At 35.7% G+C, this 17078-nt stretch overlaps 1 protein-coding gene across 4 annotated transcripts in view; it reads right to left on the minus strand.

The window, feature by feature from the left end:
• Hyccin (PI4KA lipid kinase complex subunit hyccin) overlaps positions 1–12466 on the minus strand; it is a 92504-nt gene extending 80038 nt beyond the window's left edge. For 2 of the 4 annotated variants that reach the window (XM_089095329.1, XM_089095328.1), the window contains exon 1: positions 12387–12466. The gene's annotated coding sequence lies outside the window, so the exon portion shown is untranslated. Of the gene's footprint in view, positions 1–11668; positions 11680–11857; positions 11975–12386 lie in introns of those variants that run through there. The other 2 variants (XM_089095330.1, XM_089095332.1) reach the window with 2 other exon arrangements.
• Between the last annotated feature and the right edge of the window lie 4612 nt (positions 12467–17078).

The raw sequence follows: 17078 nt of genomic DNA on the forward strand, positions 1-17078 counted from the left end.
CCCGTTCCAAGTGCCTTTGCTTAATACGAGAATTCTTCTGGCTTCAGGAGTAACAGTGACTTGAGCCCACCATGCACTTATAGAGAATAATTTTGATTCTTCTTCTTATTTAGTATCGATATTCATGATACTGAGGCTCATGAAACATGAGATTCGTATTGATACTATTTAGCCCATTTCTTTTTGCTTCACTCTGTGGGCAACAGAGCTACTGGCTTGGTTGTCTCTTACTTATTAGATATTCTCAGATATCTTTCAGTAGATCTTTCGACTATAGGAGTTCAAATATAAGATGATAGATATCAATTTCTGTGCTCTGTGTGCAGGTATAGTTGGCTAGGCTCTTGGCTGAGAGTGAGATTTTGTGGTGTTTGAAGCATTTGAACAGTTTACAAAGCAAGGTATGTTGTGAAGACGTCAGCATATTACATTCAAATAGGTAATAGTTAATTGTTTCATTATTCTTATTACACTGCCTGCAAAGAGGGGACAGGAGGATTGAACCACTTGAATTCGAAACCTTGTATGAGAATACAAAGAAATTTAGTCCATTTGTTCCAGAACCAATTCTATGAAAAATTTTAGAAAGATACTTATTGGGAAAGGGGGAAAGGATAGGATTAATCTTATTAAAATTAATATCTGATAGCCTCCATCGGTAAATATCTCTAATTGGGATTGGTCTCCCACTTGGTTGGTCAATATTTATAGCATTTTTTGCTATTTCATCAACCTGATGATTACCACTTATGCCAGAGTGGCTAGGAATATTCTGAAAATAAGTTTTTATGCCACTTGAAGCAAGATTATCTATAATACTGAGACAATGATAAGTGTCAATGTCCAACTTATATTGAGGAGCTGAGGCCAGCAACTCAAGGCTGGATAGAGAGTCGGAATATATGATAATATTATTTGAATTTGCAATCAAAGGTTGGTTTTCCTTAAGGTGTTCTAATGCCATGATTATGGCATTTAACTCAGCAGACATTATAGATAAATTATTATATAAACTCTTACCCATTGCAATTTTCAGGTGATGAAGGAAAGCATCACTTGCAACCTTCTCATTCATTTTTGACCCATCAACAAATATTTGGAAGTGATTTTTTATAGGTGATTGTATTAACTTCTGCAATTTTTTTCTGGACGAAAGCAATGGGTGTTAAATCTTTGTTCCACTTTGAGAATTCAGTATTTATTATGGGACTTGACCAACTCCATGGAGGGGATTGGGGGAACGTGGGTGCAATAGACTTTGCTGGTATGGGGAACTTCTTCTGAATATTGGCATACTCATCTGCAATGCAGAGATGCAATGCATCTCTATACATGGCTGGATTTCTTAACCAATTATGTAGTGTGTGTGAGCTATTTGATTCAATTTTTGTAAGATGTTTTGTCAAGAGAAAGCTACGTCTCTCCCTTATTGTTGCTAATCCACTCTCCATAAGCAGAAACTTGTTGCTTTTGGGTTTCCTAAGACCAAATATGAGACGTATTATATCATTTTGTGTTGTTTCAATTTTTTGCATCTGGGTCTTTGCACATGCACCATAGACGATGAGCCCATAGTCAATATGGGGTCTTATATGTGATCTATAAAACTAGAGTAAGGTTTTCTCCTTACAGCCCCAGGGTGTGGAAAGAAGTCTTTTAGTATAATTGTTTTTCCATAGCAGTTTTTTATTGTGTTTGAAATGTGGAGGTGGAAATTAAGTTTTTGGTCGAGCATGAGACCTAGGGAATTAATATGATTATCTTCCGGAATAGTTGTTTTATTTAGAGTTAGTTTTGCATTAACATGGTTTCGCTTTCGGTGAAATTGGATTATTTTTGACTTGGTAGGTGCAATGGGTAAGTCTGAATGTTGAGAGAATTTTTCAAATTGGAAAAGTGACTTTGGCAGATTTGACTGTGCTATCTCAAAGGTGTTGCCAGATGACCATAGCACCAGATCGTCAGCATATTGTAGATTTGTGTGGGGTAGGTTCATGTCCCAGAGATATAAGGCAAACAGGAGGCAACTGAGGACTGCTCCCTGAGGTAGGCCTTTGGTTATTGTCTTTTGGGGTGAAGAGGCTGAACAAACACAAACGATGAAACGTCGCACTTCTATGAACGATTTAATAAAAGATACTACCTTAGGGGGTACTCCAAGGTTTGCAAGTTTATTTAAAAGGATTTGGTGGTTCACATTGTCATATGCCCCTTCAAAATCTAGGAAAGCTGCAACTAGGACATTATTCTTTGAGAAAGATTCATTTATTGCATTTGTTAGCAAAATCAAAGCATCTGTTGAGGAGTGGTGTTTCTGGAATCCAGTTTGAGTGTGAGGGATCATATTATCTTTTTCAACAAACCAGAGGAGTCTGTGGTAGATCATTTTCTCCATCATTTTCCTCATCACAGGAGTAATCATTATGGGCCTATGGGACTGAGGGTTGTCTTTGGGTTTATTTTTCTTTAGGATTGGTAGGAGGGACGAACATTTCCATATATTGGGGAACATAGAAGATGCCCAAACGTGATTATAACAATTGAGCAGTTCCTGTCTGTATGAAGGGGTGAGATTCTTTATCCATGTAGGGTGTATATTTTCATAGCTGCCTCTAGTTTTGGTCCTAATATGATGTATTGCATTATTCATTTCCTGGATTGAAAATGGGCTAGTTATATACTCGGATCCTGGGCGTGGTTGGTAACTTGGGTTCATAAGGATTGGGGACATTTTGCTTTGATTATTTGATGTTAGCTTATTAACAAAAAGACTTGCAAATAGCTTAGCTTTTTCATTATCATTGTCATAATGGGTATTATTATGTATAAGCTCATACAGGAGTGGGTTGGGGGAAGTTTTTTTCCCACAGATGTGGCTTATGACTTTATGTATAATTGGCTCATGTGTTTCTCTGGAGAGATTATTTGCAAAATTATTCCAGTATTTATATTTAGCATCTATTACAGTCTTTTTTGGATTAGATTCTGCTTGTATTTTTTTTAAATATGTAGTAGGTGATGTTTTTTTTCATGATTTCTGTCCTAGCTGCCTTTTTATTCTCCATTTATTTAGGCACTCATTTATCCACCATGCTTTAGGAATCTGTTTAGGGAATGTTTTCCTAGGTGTTGTCCTAGGGATAGCATGATTAGCTGTATTTATTAGTAAATATGTCAAGACTTCAGCATGTGTGTCTACTGTTGTGTTTGAAATGCATGAATTTTGGGTGAAATTTATAATTTCATCATTTAGTTTATTTTGGAACATGACCAATATGCTTTAGTGTTGATATATTTGGAGGTGTGTGATAGAGTTTCAGCAGGTTCATATAGGGAGCAAACTATAGAAAAGTGGTCAGTACATTGACTGTCATTTTTGTTTATATAAATTTTATTCAAAATATTTAAAGACACAATTTGTTGGTCAATTGTGGAGAATCTGCCACTTTTTGGGTTGAAATATGTATTCAGGTTTGGAGGGTAGCAACAGCTAATTCATTATTATTTGAAGTCATAAGCTCAATGAATTTACCTGCTTTATTTGCTTGTTTATTCCCCCACAAAAGGCTGTGGTCATTGAAATCCCCACAAATAATGATATTTTTTAACATATTAGAATTATTTATATAATTAAAGAAATCCATGGTATCTGTAGTTTGGCCATTAGGGTTATAAAAGTTTATTATGTAGGTTTTTATATTATTCAGCCAAACACTGATACCAATTGCATCAACATCATTTGCAAAATCTGGAAAATTGATGCCACAGAATTTTATATTATTTTTAACTAATAAAGCTACCCCACCTCCTTTTCTCTCTGATGATCTATCCTTTCTAAGGATAATATATCCCAGAGACTTAATTTGTTGATTTTGGGTTAAATGAGTTTCCTGGAGGCAAGCAATATTAATGGAATTATTATTCATAGAAGATATTAGTTCATTTAACCTATTTTCTGTGAGTCATCTTACAGTCCACTGGAGTATTGTTATGTGTTGTGTAGTTGATTTATTTTTCATATGACTGTGTATCAATGTTCAGCTTTGTTAAAACTAAAGCAAGATCTTTTTTTTGCTTGACTGAGCATATCATCAGGGATGTAGATTTTTGCCAATTCTGCAATGATTTTGTTTTCTGTAGTTGATGTATGTTCATGCCCTGAACTGCATTACATTTTAGAATGAAAAAGCATATATGTGAGAAATATATGTTTAGTTTTGCATCCTTTCTGTCAGTTAAGGGTATAATTCATGGTAGTTTTTCTGGCGTGTTCCTCCTTGGGAGGGGGGGGGCAGGCTGACCTCATATCTTCGGACAAGGACGCTTGTTGACTTGGTGATTCCTTCTGATAGGGATGTGAGCTAGGGGGCTTAGAAGATGGTGTTTTATACGGGGTACTTGATGCATTGGGGGCGTTTGACTTGGGGTTTTTGGTTGTTTTCATTACAGGCTTTATTTGGTATTGTTGGGCAGCATTTGCTTCCATTGCTGCAAAGGGGTATGGGATGGCCTTTTCTGTTGCTATTTGGAGTGTTAGAGCTCTTTTCTTATATGCAGGGCATAGGGATTTATTTGTAGATTCGTATGGGCCTTTGCAATTGATGTATGTAGGCTGAGTGTTGTGGCAAGTTGTCAACTCTTTAGGATGGAATGCTTTACAATTACTACACTCTAGGAGAATTTCATTGCATCTGTTTGTTGTGTGTCCCAGTTTGAGACACTTCTGACACTGGATAGGCTTAGGTTTGTATTCCTTGTGTGGTTTGATTTGCCCAAATAGGAATAATTTTTCTGGGATATTAATTTTTTCCTTCAGTGTAAATAAGAAGGATCTACTTGTTTTTAGGCCATTAGAGTTAGGTTTGCCGAGTTTGGTAACATCTTCAACTGGAATTGTGTTGCCAGCCCTATCTGAGAGCCCTTCTTTTAACTCCTGAATGGATATTTCTGGGGGAACATTATAAACTACTTTTATTGTTGGTGATTGTTTTGGGTTCCATTTAGATGCATTAATTGGGGTATTCAGAAGGGATTTTAGGTTAATTACTGTGTCTGCTGAATTCTGATCTTGGAGAGATATTAGCGGAGATCCATCCCAGTAAATATTAAGAGAGAACATTGATTTTAGCAATTTGAAAATTGCAACTCTTATTGCAGTAATCTTTTTTTATTTCAAAGGGGGTAGTAGGAGTAATTTTAAGGTAAATTCCTAAGTTTTGGGATCTTGGATCTTGGGCAGGGAGAGGGGAAATGCTTTTGATTGGGGAGATTTTTTTCTTTTTTTAGAGCTTCTAGAAAGGACCTCTTGAAACCCATTATCATTATTTATGGTGACATTAGCCCCTACACTTATCATTGTCCTATTCTCAAAATTTGAGCTATCATTTGAACTTTGAGAAAGTGAGCTTGACCCGCCAAGATGGGTATGAGTTTCATTGTTATTTGAGGTGGGATCTGGGGGGATTTTTTTTTGGAGGACTTCTAATCATTGCCTATTGGAAAAAACTTTACACAAAAACAAACTAAAACAAGAAGGGATAATAGAATGATATCAAACCGTCTGCACTATACTATGGGGAGGAGAAACACCACAGTATAGCCCTGAGGATGAATTGAACAGGATTGGTTTGGTACAATTGCTGATTAATTGAGATAAATTTCACAAGAAAATTTATTTTAAATTTCTTAAAATGTTGCTGTTGCTGTGTTGCTGTTTGATCAATGTCTAAAAGGACTTTTACTGACTGTTCTTCTAGGGGTGTACTTCTCATTACTGCAAGAATTAGAATATATAGAAGCCTCTTTCACTATCGCAGATAGAATTTACGGATCTACGTTTTTCTAGCGACAGGCTTTCATGGCCTTCATGTACTTATTGGTACTATTTTTCTTATAGTTTGTGCAATACGTCATGCTAAGTGCTATTTCTCCCCTCAACATCACTTCGGGTTTGAAGCTGTCGCTTGATACTGACACTTTGTAGACGTTGTTTGGTTATTTCTCTATCTCTCTATTTATTGATGGAGGGAATAAAATCTTTCTAGTATAGATATTATACTTGACTTCCAATCAAGAGAACCTGCTAGGGAAAGGTAATTCTTTTAGTTTGATTAAGAATTTTAATTATTGTTTTTGACATGTTAGCCCTAGGGGTCCTAGGAAATAAAAAAACTTCTCTTGATCGTGAAAAGAGTTCTCCTTTTGAATGCGGCTTTGACCCGTCAAAATCTTCTTGCAGCCACTTTTCCATTCGATTCTTCATAAATAACTTAGTTTTTCTTATTTTTGATGTAGAGATTACTCTTCTTCTACCTGTAGTATTTCTAAATGTCTCAATAATAAGAACCTACCTAGTTGTTTTCTTTTCTTTTGTTCTTATCATTGGACTGCTTTATGAATGGAAAGAAGGCGCCCTTAGATGAATTAAGTAAATAATGACCCTATGAGACTACCCTATAAGGAGAATAGTTTAAATAGAACATTGGGTTTGCATCCTAAAAGAGGATATTCCTTCTCTCGGAGTAAGAATTGATATATCAAATCCAGTTTCGACCTGAATTTAGGCCTATTGGCCCTCACTCTTTAGCAGAAGCTAATAAATAGCACTTCATTGTTACTGAAGAGCAAGGGATACCCCCTGCTAAGAGGCAGGAAGAAGGAAGGGGGCTGCTAACTCTCCAACCGGGTAGTTAAATTCTACTCGTTGCCTATTTATGTAGTATATATAATACAACACATTTTCAATGTAAAGACAGAAATATGTCTTTTAATATTTCCAGGAAAAATCCGCCCCAACATCTTCAGTGTTGTGCTCTTGCTAAGCTATGGAAATAAATGACTAGTAAAGACAGCAAAGAACCTAAAATAATTACCCTATATAAAGAGGATGACAAGAGTGAAAATAGAGATGACCCCCACAATCTCTTTTCATAATCCAGGTCTGGTCCTCTTTCTTCTACCCCCCCCGGAGCCCCGGGAGAGAGGAGACGGGCCCCCACGCGTCCGGGAGGTGAACTGCTATATCCTGTTATGAATGGCAAAAAAATATACTCCCTAGACAGTGTCTTAAATTAAAACTATATAATTTAATAAAGTAAGGTAATATAAGCCCCACCCCTACGCAAGATAAAAGTATAATTTTTTCAAATCCCCCTAAAATAGGTCTTATATATCCTAGAAAACCTCAGTAAAACAAATAACCCCCTATAACGGCCCCCCAATAAAGAATAGAGAGGGGGATTAGATAGTCCCCCTCTTCATCCCTATATTGACAACTCAGATTGTAATTATATGGACAAAGGCATATTAGGGCAATTCGAGATGAGTAAATTCTCGTCTAGAGACATGAAATTAATATAATGATGCTGGGAATAACTATGAATAATTCTTCTTAAGATTCAATTATTAAGTCCTTTGAGAAAAGGCTCGATAAAAATGGGAATTCTATTAATCTTTAGGAACATACCAGAATGATATTACTTGTATATGGAAGTATTTTAGAACCCCCCCCTCTCCGACGCATATCCTGTACACCTAACGAATGATTCACTACCCCAAACATATAAAAAGGAGAGCCTTGAAAAGTGCGTGAGCAAATAAATGTTAATAACAGAATAGTGTTAACCCCAACCCTAGAGAGAATATCATCACCCCCAATTGACTCAGCATAGATAATGCAATTACTCGTTTTAAATCATTCTCCCCAAATACAGCCAGTCCCGAAAAAAATGAAGTCATGGCTCCTACGGCAATGAGCAAGACACCCCCCTCTCTCGAACAAAGGTGATAGACAAATTATTAAGTAAATCCCAGCGGTTACTAATGTAGAAGAATGAACCAACGAAGAAACAGGTGTAGGTGCTGCCGTAGCAGCAGGTAATCATGCGGAAAAGTGACTCTGATCTCTATTATTAAAGTAAGACAAAATAAATAAAACTATGACTGATGAATAAAATTATCTTAAAAATACATAATCATAAATTTTTGAATAAAATATTAGCCCCAATGATCATAAAACCAATACGTCTCCTACCCGATTTCTTAGAACTGTGATTATTCCTCTAGAAGAGGAAGCATAGTTTTTGTAAAATATAATTAAAAGGTAAGAAGTAATCCCGAGCCCGTCCCAATCTAGTATTAATCTCAATCCGTCTGATGAGACAATTAGCAAAATCATGGATAAAATAAGTCCTAACAATATATGTATGAAACGACCTATAAAAACCTCCTCGCTCATATAATAAGAGGAATAGATTACCACTTGAGAAGAAATAAGGAGCACTAAAAAGATGAATGATATACCTAGTCAGTCTGAACACATTTGATAATCTAAATATAAGAAAGATATCTTTAATAGATAAACCTCATCTAATGTGAATAATATAAATGAACAACACATAGCTGCCGCTCTAATGGCCAGTAACATGTAACCTAATACAAAATATAACAATACTGTCAGAAATGCTTTCCTTTAGCTCCACAAACTAACGTACTTTTAAACTATAAGAGTAAAGAAAAATCATTCCCAATAAGGGAATGAAGTGAGCTCTTCTGATTAAATATTCTCTCTAACTGTAGTCTAACAAGCTTGAAATATAAAGACTCTCTCGGTGGCTGATACTAGAGTAAAGGTAAATGCAATAACAAGATGAAAGAAAACATAGAATTCCGGATAAAGCCACTATCAACCAATCTAAACTGAAAACGCCAATAAAGAAATATATCTCAGAAAAAAAATTGGCTGATGGAGGGAGTCCCATGTTGAAGAATCTGAGACCAAGCCACCAAAAACATAAATACGGGAGAAGTGAAATTGTTCTGCGAGTCAACAAGAAACTACAACTTCAAATGCGTGTATAGAATAAGTAGCTCAAATAAAATAACCCAGAAGAGCAGATCCCATGAGAAACCATCATTAAAATTGATCTAATATTAAGATGGTACCCAGGTGCTAGTATAGCTAAAATAACAAATGACATATGAGCTACAGAAGAAAAAGCAATTAAGGATTTGACATCAGATTGTCGGAGACAGATTAAACAGCTATAAATTCCCCCTAATATACAAATTCTTATTACTACAGTTTCACTGTATATATTTAACCTTGAACTAAGTACAGGCCATAGTCACCTAGTTTCAAAAGAATGGCAGCTAGTACCATGGAGCCAGTGACGGGTGCCTCCACATGGGCCCTAGGAAGTCAAATGTGAGTAAAATAAATAGGGAGCTTGACCAAGAATGACAGAATTACTAACGAGAAAATTGTGCTATCTCTAAAATCCCCTCAAAATTGCAGAATAGATGATGAATAAATACTTGTGTGAGTAACAATTACAAAGAGAAGGGGTAAAGAGGAGATAAGAGTATAAAACAGAAAGTAATAAGAAGCAGGGAGCCGTTCCGGTTGGTAGCCGCAACCGAGAATTAAGATAGCCGTAGGAATTAAAGAGCATTCAAAAAACACATAAAATCCGATAAATGACTGAGTAGTAAAATTCAACCATAAAAGAATAAATAGGCTTAATAAAATAATTCTGTAGAGGCCAATTTGGCTTAAGTCCGATGACTATAAAAAAAAAAACACCCCGAACTCAACGTCAGGACAATAATTACCCACCCTAAATGGAATTCAAATATCAATCTGTATATGAGTGTTAAATATAATAAACCTGAGGTAAAAAATCGCTTACTCGTTTAGAAATTGTACTTGATCTGAACCAGACGATCGCACTAAAGACACTAGAACCAACAGCCCTAGAGCTCCTTCACAGACTGTAATTCTAAGAAAAGTAAATGCATTCATTATTCTTATATGATTTGAATATATGAGAAGTCTGAATAATAAAAGGATAAGGAATTCTAATCTAAGTAAATTCACTAGGAGATGCTTGCTTCTTAAAGAAAAGATTAGTAATCCTAAGAAAAGAGATAGATAAATTATTAAAATTGACTGTGTAATTAAAAAATAATGTTGGTCTTGTAAACCAGATTTAGAGAAATCTCTCAGTCTTCAAAAGAGTAATGAACATCTTTAACTTCCAAAGTTAATATTTTTGTTAAACTACCTTTTGATGTGCTAAGATTTATCATTGTTATCTCTATACTGATACTCCTACTCAACCACCTGCTTGCCTTTATTATATCCCTCTTTGTCCAAACTCTTCTAGTTTGTATCCCCTTAAAAAATGTTTCTCTATGAATGTCTTTATTTCTTTTTTAATTTTCTTAGGGGGAATCTTAGTAATATTTATTTACGTCTCCTCCCTGAGTGCTAATGAAAAATTTACTCTTTTAAAAATGACAGATTCTGTATGGATAAGCCACTTTCATCACCCCCACCCTCCTAGCATGCAAATATATAGCCCAAATTATATATGTTCAATGTGTTTTGCCATATGTCACTATTTTATTCAAATAAATTTAACAGCAAAGAGGGTAAAGGTCTATTACAGCAGCTCTCCAGAACAAGACATACTAGAAGAAAATCAAGAAATTATTTTAGATTGCTAATTTTATGTTCACTTTTATGGTTTTTTTTGTGTTTCTGACTTTTCATCACCAGCCCCCCCCCCCTGCCTGAAAAAATTATGAGGGTGTTCTTGCATTGTTTGAAATTGTGAAGTGCCAATTGAGCTGTCAAGTTGCACAGATACTGTCCAGTAGAAGCCAAATATAAACAAATCACTTCTCACTGTATATTCTGGTTCTATTGGGCAGTATATCTACACCCTACAGTACATGGGTAGCTACTCTGCATCTTTACCACTTTGGGCTTGGGTCTCATATGGTGGTCTTACTACAACATCTAATAGGCAGAAAGACTAAATCCAAAGGTTAGCCAAAGCTGTTCTTGAGGACTTTGCCTGATGGCCTTTAAACTGCTTGACTTGCTTATAAGCTGTTTTGCTCAGGGATTCATAGGCCTGGTAAATTTGGAATATACGACTATAATGAGAAAGCAAGGAAATAAATGTACCATTCTATACAGAATTCAGTTCTATATCCAAATATAACATCATTTCCCAAGGAAATTCCTCTTAGATGTTTAGAAAATCATAGAATTTCCAGAATCCAGAACTTGAAAAACCCAATTTTGGTTTGGACTTCAGCTCATTCAGGATTCTGAGTTCAGACCAAAAATAGGTAAATTTGGAATATGGGACTATAATGAGATAGCAAAGAAAAAAATGTACCATTCTATACAGAATGCAATTCTATATCCAAATATAACAATCATTTCCCAAGGAAATTCATCTTAGAGATTTAGAAAATTCTAGAATTTCCAGAATCTGGAACTTGAAAACCCCAGTTTTGGTTTAGTTTTCAGCTCACTTGGGATTCTGATTTCAGGCTATCCCATCAACAACCTGAAGCCTACCCTACAATTCCTTGATCTCCCCCTAAATAGCTTAAATTATAGAATCTAAGGGATGTATGGAATTCTAGCAGTGGTGAATTTTCTAAATTTTTGAAAGAAATTTCTACAGGAAATGATTGTTATATTTGGATACAGCATTTAATTCTGAACTGACTGGTGTTTTTACCACTTAGTTATCCTAGCCTATTTCATTACAGTCCTATATCCCAATCTATTCCTAAAATATCTGCTTGGCTGTGCCCTTTTAACCAATACCAATGGCGACTAATAAGGGAACTTTCATCAACTTACTGATGGTTGAATTAATTAAAAGTTATTAGCCTAAATATTTTTGAACAGCCACTGACATCCAGCCCTGTAGATAAAATTCTCATGAAGTAACCTAAAACATAGTTGTAGATATGTGGTAAAAAGAACTAATTGCCTAATTGTGTTAGAGCTTAGGCTATAAAAGCAAAAATAGTGAATACTAACACTTACCTATTTCTTTGCTACAATTTTCATTTCTAGCAACCGAATTTTTTCTATCTTAACAGAGACCGAACTGACTTCAGAAGTCAGTATCAGTAGGCACATGTAGCTGATTTCGGGAACCGATTTCAGCAAGGATGTATTCCAGGTCAAGTGATTGTAAATAATGATGCTAAGAGGCGAGGCTTAGTGACGTTTTTGGGTGATAAATCACCATTAATTATGTTCTAGACAAGGAATGTACTAGGGCTTTAGAGCTTAAGGCATGTAATTAATCGTATTTAATGATTATCGCAAATTAATGATGATTAATCACCGAAAAACATCACTAAGCCCCGCCTCTTAGCTTCATATAATTATAATCACTCGTGGCGGAATACGCCCTTCCTGAAATCGGTTCCCGAAATCATGGTTCGTTTACACATTGCGGAACACCATGCGGAAATCCGTCCGTTTCTGTTCGAACTATGGCTAAAATAACACTGCGTTTTAAGGCAAAGATTTCAAATTATTGCAAGAGCATGACCTTTGTTCTTACCCTCTTCTGAAAGCTGTTGAGCAATGGAGCCAAATGAAACCGTTTTTCTTAGTTTTCTTATAGGCTGGGTGCGCAGGATCATAGAAGCCGGGTGTAGCCTTGAACCAAAGTTACAAGATCGTGTAGTTTTTGATAATCCCTACTCATGATTTTATTCATTTAAAAATCTTGCCAAGATTCCGTCCTGATTTCATCAAAACGTTGCAGAAAGCTAGAGATTTTTTCTAGCACAAAAACGGACGGAATTTCCGCACGGATTGCTAAATCCGCATGAATTTCCGCAATGTGTAAACGAACCATCAGTTACGTGTGCCTAGCCCAGGGCTTCCACTATCCCCGAATTTTCGGGGATTTCCCTGAAAATGTATGTGTCTCCCCGAAGAAAATTATTTTTCCCCGAAATTTCCCGGAAAATCACTCAACCACGGTTTGACCCTTAGTGGCTATACCTAGCAAACATTACTTTACATACCATAATTTTTTCACTACTCTCTTGTTCGTTAATGTTCGTCTCCTGTGTTGCTTTGCATAAGAACCAGACCGATACAATTTAATTATAGACGGTTCTTTACATTTTCACAAAAGTATTACTTTCTTTTATTTAGATTTAATAATTTCGAATGCAGTATTCTAAATGGTAAAAAATTCTTACATTCACATCATTCGTGGTCAAGTATCTTGACAAAATTAACCAAGAATTATATTTAAAGTTGTTTAACGGAACGCTCAGTTAGATTCTGGATTTTGAAATTGAACTTCTAAAGAAAGAGAATTGTTTTGAAAACCGAATCATAAGTTTAAAGTTGGTTTTCTTTTGCTGTTTTCGGTTTTGGACATACTGTATTAATGTTTAATACTTAATTGTTGACCGCATAATATATTGAAGAAATTGATCTTTTTGCCAGGAATTCTTACCATTTAAATTTTTGTTTCATTCGGTGGGTAAAATTTAAATTCTTTTTCTTTTATCTGAGAATGGTATTTGTCATACCACCCTTTATCCTCAAACGTATTCACCCAGCACTCCCCTCACAATTCTTATTCTGGTCCCTTCACCCGTGTAATATTTTCAGTGACGTAAAATTTTAAACTGCAGTTTTAGGAACCTTTTTACGGTCTTGCAAACCTGTTAGTTAGGCAAAGGAAATTTTACGGAAAATATATTCTGCTCAAATTCGGAATAGCCAAGTAAATTTGTTTAAATTATATAAGGCCTACCTTTACAACTTCCAATGCTTTAACAATTAATAACCCTGTATGAAGGCTTATTCTGAAATAAAATATTTTTTTAAAGAAAATGTGGTATAATTAATTTCTTCCTCCCTAAACACGATCTTCTTACCATAAAAATGCACAACTCCCTCCTCCTCCTAATGAGGCAAAATTTAGCTACAGACTATGAAAAAGGTCGGTGAATAGAGGATTCAAACGGAAGTAACCCCAAAAATATTATCCATAAAAAGTTACAATAAAGCTTAAAGTAAAAATTTGGGTATTAGGCTCATATTGTTTTCTTGTCAAGTTTTAAATATTTTCGAACTTATTTATCACGAACAGTTTGTTAATAATGCCAAATAATGTTAGTGCGAAGTAATAGAATTAGTAAATTCTATAGGATTTGTAGCCTACAGCTATCATGTCCAGGCATTAGATGGGCTGATATAAAAATGAGACTGCAATAAGTATTATCTTTGGAATATGGATGGTCACAGGGTTGGTGGGAGGGTTGGGGGTTAATCGATGACTATATAGTAATTATGAGGTAACCAAAAGAAAGAAAAGCATAGTAGAGACAAACAATGAAAAACATTTATGTTCGGAGGGGGTATTTTCCGCACGGAGGTGGGTATTTTCCGAGGGTATTTTTCGCGGCGGATATTTTCCGCAGGGGTACTTTCCGTGGGGAGTATTTTCAGCAGGGGAGCATTTTCTGCGGGGTATGTTTTTGTGAGGGGGGGGGGTTCGTTTTTCCGTGGGAGGATTTTTTCTGAGGGGGGGGGGTAAACACCTAAGTCCTTGGAAGCAGCATGATAAACCAATAATGTCTCAATTTTCGTAAAAATCCCCTTTTTAATTTAAGTTTAAATTTACTTGTTTAGTTTAGTTCTTGTTTGTTTTAAGTTTTAATATTACCCCGTACTTATAGGTTGAATTTGTCTATTTAATTTACTTAACTAGAAACCGCAAACAATATTTGTTTTTGTTTTTAAATATTATAATGAATTTCTGAGATTAATGACTTAATAAAAAATTGCTACTGGTATTTACAGTTCACACGTGTTCACTATTCTTCTTTTTTTTTTAAAAGCAATTTTGAAGTTTTTGCCGCAATATCAGCAATGAGTGTTTTCAGCTATGGGTTCCAATCCCGCGCTCTGACTCTTAAACCTATTTTGTAAAAGGCTTGATTTACTACGCAGATACAAGCCCTACTTGAGCCTGAAAACGAAGCTAGAACCAATTTTGGCTCCCAAATCTTCGGAACGAAATTCCATTTTGTTTTTTCCCCGAAACTTGAAGACTTGTCCCCGAAAACTTCCCGAATTTTTAAGATTTGTCCCCGAATTTTAATTTTCGAGAGTGGAAGCCCACAGTTCACTGTTCTCGATTAGCCGGCCAACGAAAACATCAGATAAGACGAATCCGGAACAGAGAACTGAGACACCAACAGAGATCGAAACAACTATTAGTATTAGATATATATATACTTATAGGCAGCGTTGCCACAGAACATAAAAGTTTGTAATGACCTAAGGCATAAAAGCGTAACTTTGCTAGAAAAATCTTTTTTCAGAGCAGGGTGCAGTTATTTCACTCTCAAGAGAGGCACTCAGAGGAGGGATGGGGAACTGACTGCATTGTATTTCAAAAATATCTTCAAATTGAAATGCCCTTCGTCCTTTCTAAATTTTAAATAAATTGAGAGAACTCTTTTTCAGTTTTGCAGCAGAAACAGCTATGCACAAAAATCCGATCTGATTCGGATGCGATTTGGTCTTTTTCCCTCAAAGAATGTTAAATAGCTGTTTTTTTACCTGCCCAAGAGAAATAGAATAAATAGCCCTTAAAAATCAATCTTCATTCGCCTTCTTTAAGCAAAAATTCTCGAGAATGTGAATAAATCAAGCGCATATACGTTAAGGGCATTTGATCAAGCTCTGTCAAGATCCTTTAAGTTTGTTATTAGTTTTGACGTAATTAAGCAAATTTATCAAAAAAAAACTAAATAAAGATTTTTTCATTTGGCAAAATCTAGATAAACATCTGAAAGAGATAATTATTCCAGATATAACTTAAAATTAGCTTCCATCTGAGATACAAGACAAAACTTATTAAGCAGTTCGTGGTAACTAACTGTAAGTAAGGAGTGACCCGGCTCAATCGTAACCGACACTCTAAAAAACGGAATTTTGCTACCAATAGATAGATCAAAAGAATCAGCTTATTATACTGATTTTAAATATATAAGATTCATTCAGTTTAGTCTTACCGATTAAAGGCTACGAGCTTGAGAATGTTTTGCCTGATTTCTGAAAAAAGGCAAAACATCCTCTAAGAGTTTTTACAATCTTAATGAAAATCACACCCTCAGATTCAGCAAATCAGGAAACTCTACTGTAGTGGTTTCCAGCTCCTATCTGCAAAAATGTGGAATTTTGTTTTTTTGCCAGAAGTAAGATCACGGATGCGTTTTTATTTGTTTGTTTTTCCCAGGGGTAATCGTATCGACCCATTGGTCCTAAAATATCGGGAGAGCGCTCATTCGAACGGAAACTAAAAGTTCTAGCGCCCAAGCGACCCAAAAGATTGGAGGGCAACCTGGCCCCCTCCCCCACCCCTTTTTACCAAAGTCGTCCGATCAAAATTTAGAGACAGCCATTTTGCTCATCATAGTTGAAAGACCCAATAGCTATGCCTTTGGATATAACAAGACCCCCCACAGTCCCAGGGAAAAGGTATTTAAGTCTTAAAATTTGACCATTTTTTACTCATAGTATCTGTTATTGTGAAGTATGTATACAATCACACATTTTCGGGTAGGGGGCGAATTTTTTGCTGTGGGTTTTTCCAAGGGAGGATTTTCTATCGGGAGGGAAGTTTCCAGGGGTTGAACTTGTCAGGTGAAATTATACACTGGGGGAATTTTGCCAGAATTCCTATACATTTTTTTTTTTAAATGTCTTGCTTTCTCTTTTGCAACTCAATTTTACGCGTTGGGTTGTTAAGGGTAATTGTCCGGAGTAAATTTTCACTGGGACTGAATTATCTAGAGAATATTTCCGTGGGGAGGTGGATTGCTCCGTGGAGGTGGGGCCAGATTTCCTGGCATTACTTAAAAACGATCAGAAATTAAATTTAAAAAAACAAATTTTTTCAGCTGAAAGTAAGGATCAACATTAAAACTTAAAACGAACAAAAATTATTACTTGTATGAAGGGGATTGCCCCTTCTTCAACACCTTGCTGTTTACGCTAAAGTTTGAATTCTGTCCAAAGTCGTTAAAAACGACTCCTGAAACAGAAGCGTCGTTTAATTAGAACAATAAGAAGCTTTTTTTTAAGTACTAAAAAGCTTTAGCGTAAAGAGCGAGGTGGTGAGGAGGGGGCAATCCCCTTCATACACGTAATATTTTTGGTCGTTTTAAGTTTTAGTGTTGCTCCTTATTCTGTGTTGAAAATTTTTTTTTTTTTA

Source organism: Artemia sp. Qi Xiang Cuo, chromosome 10 (genome assembly GCF_049724085.1).
Source record: "Artemia sp. Qi Xiang Cuo chromosome 10, ASM4972408v1, whole genome shotgun sequence".
Lineage (NCBI taxonomy): Eukaryota > Metazoa > Arthropoda > Branchiopoda > Anostraca > Artemiidae > Artemia > Artemia sp. Qi Xiang Cuo.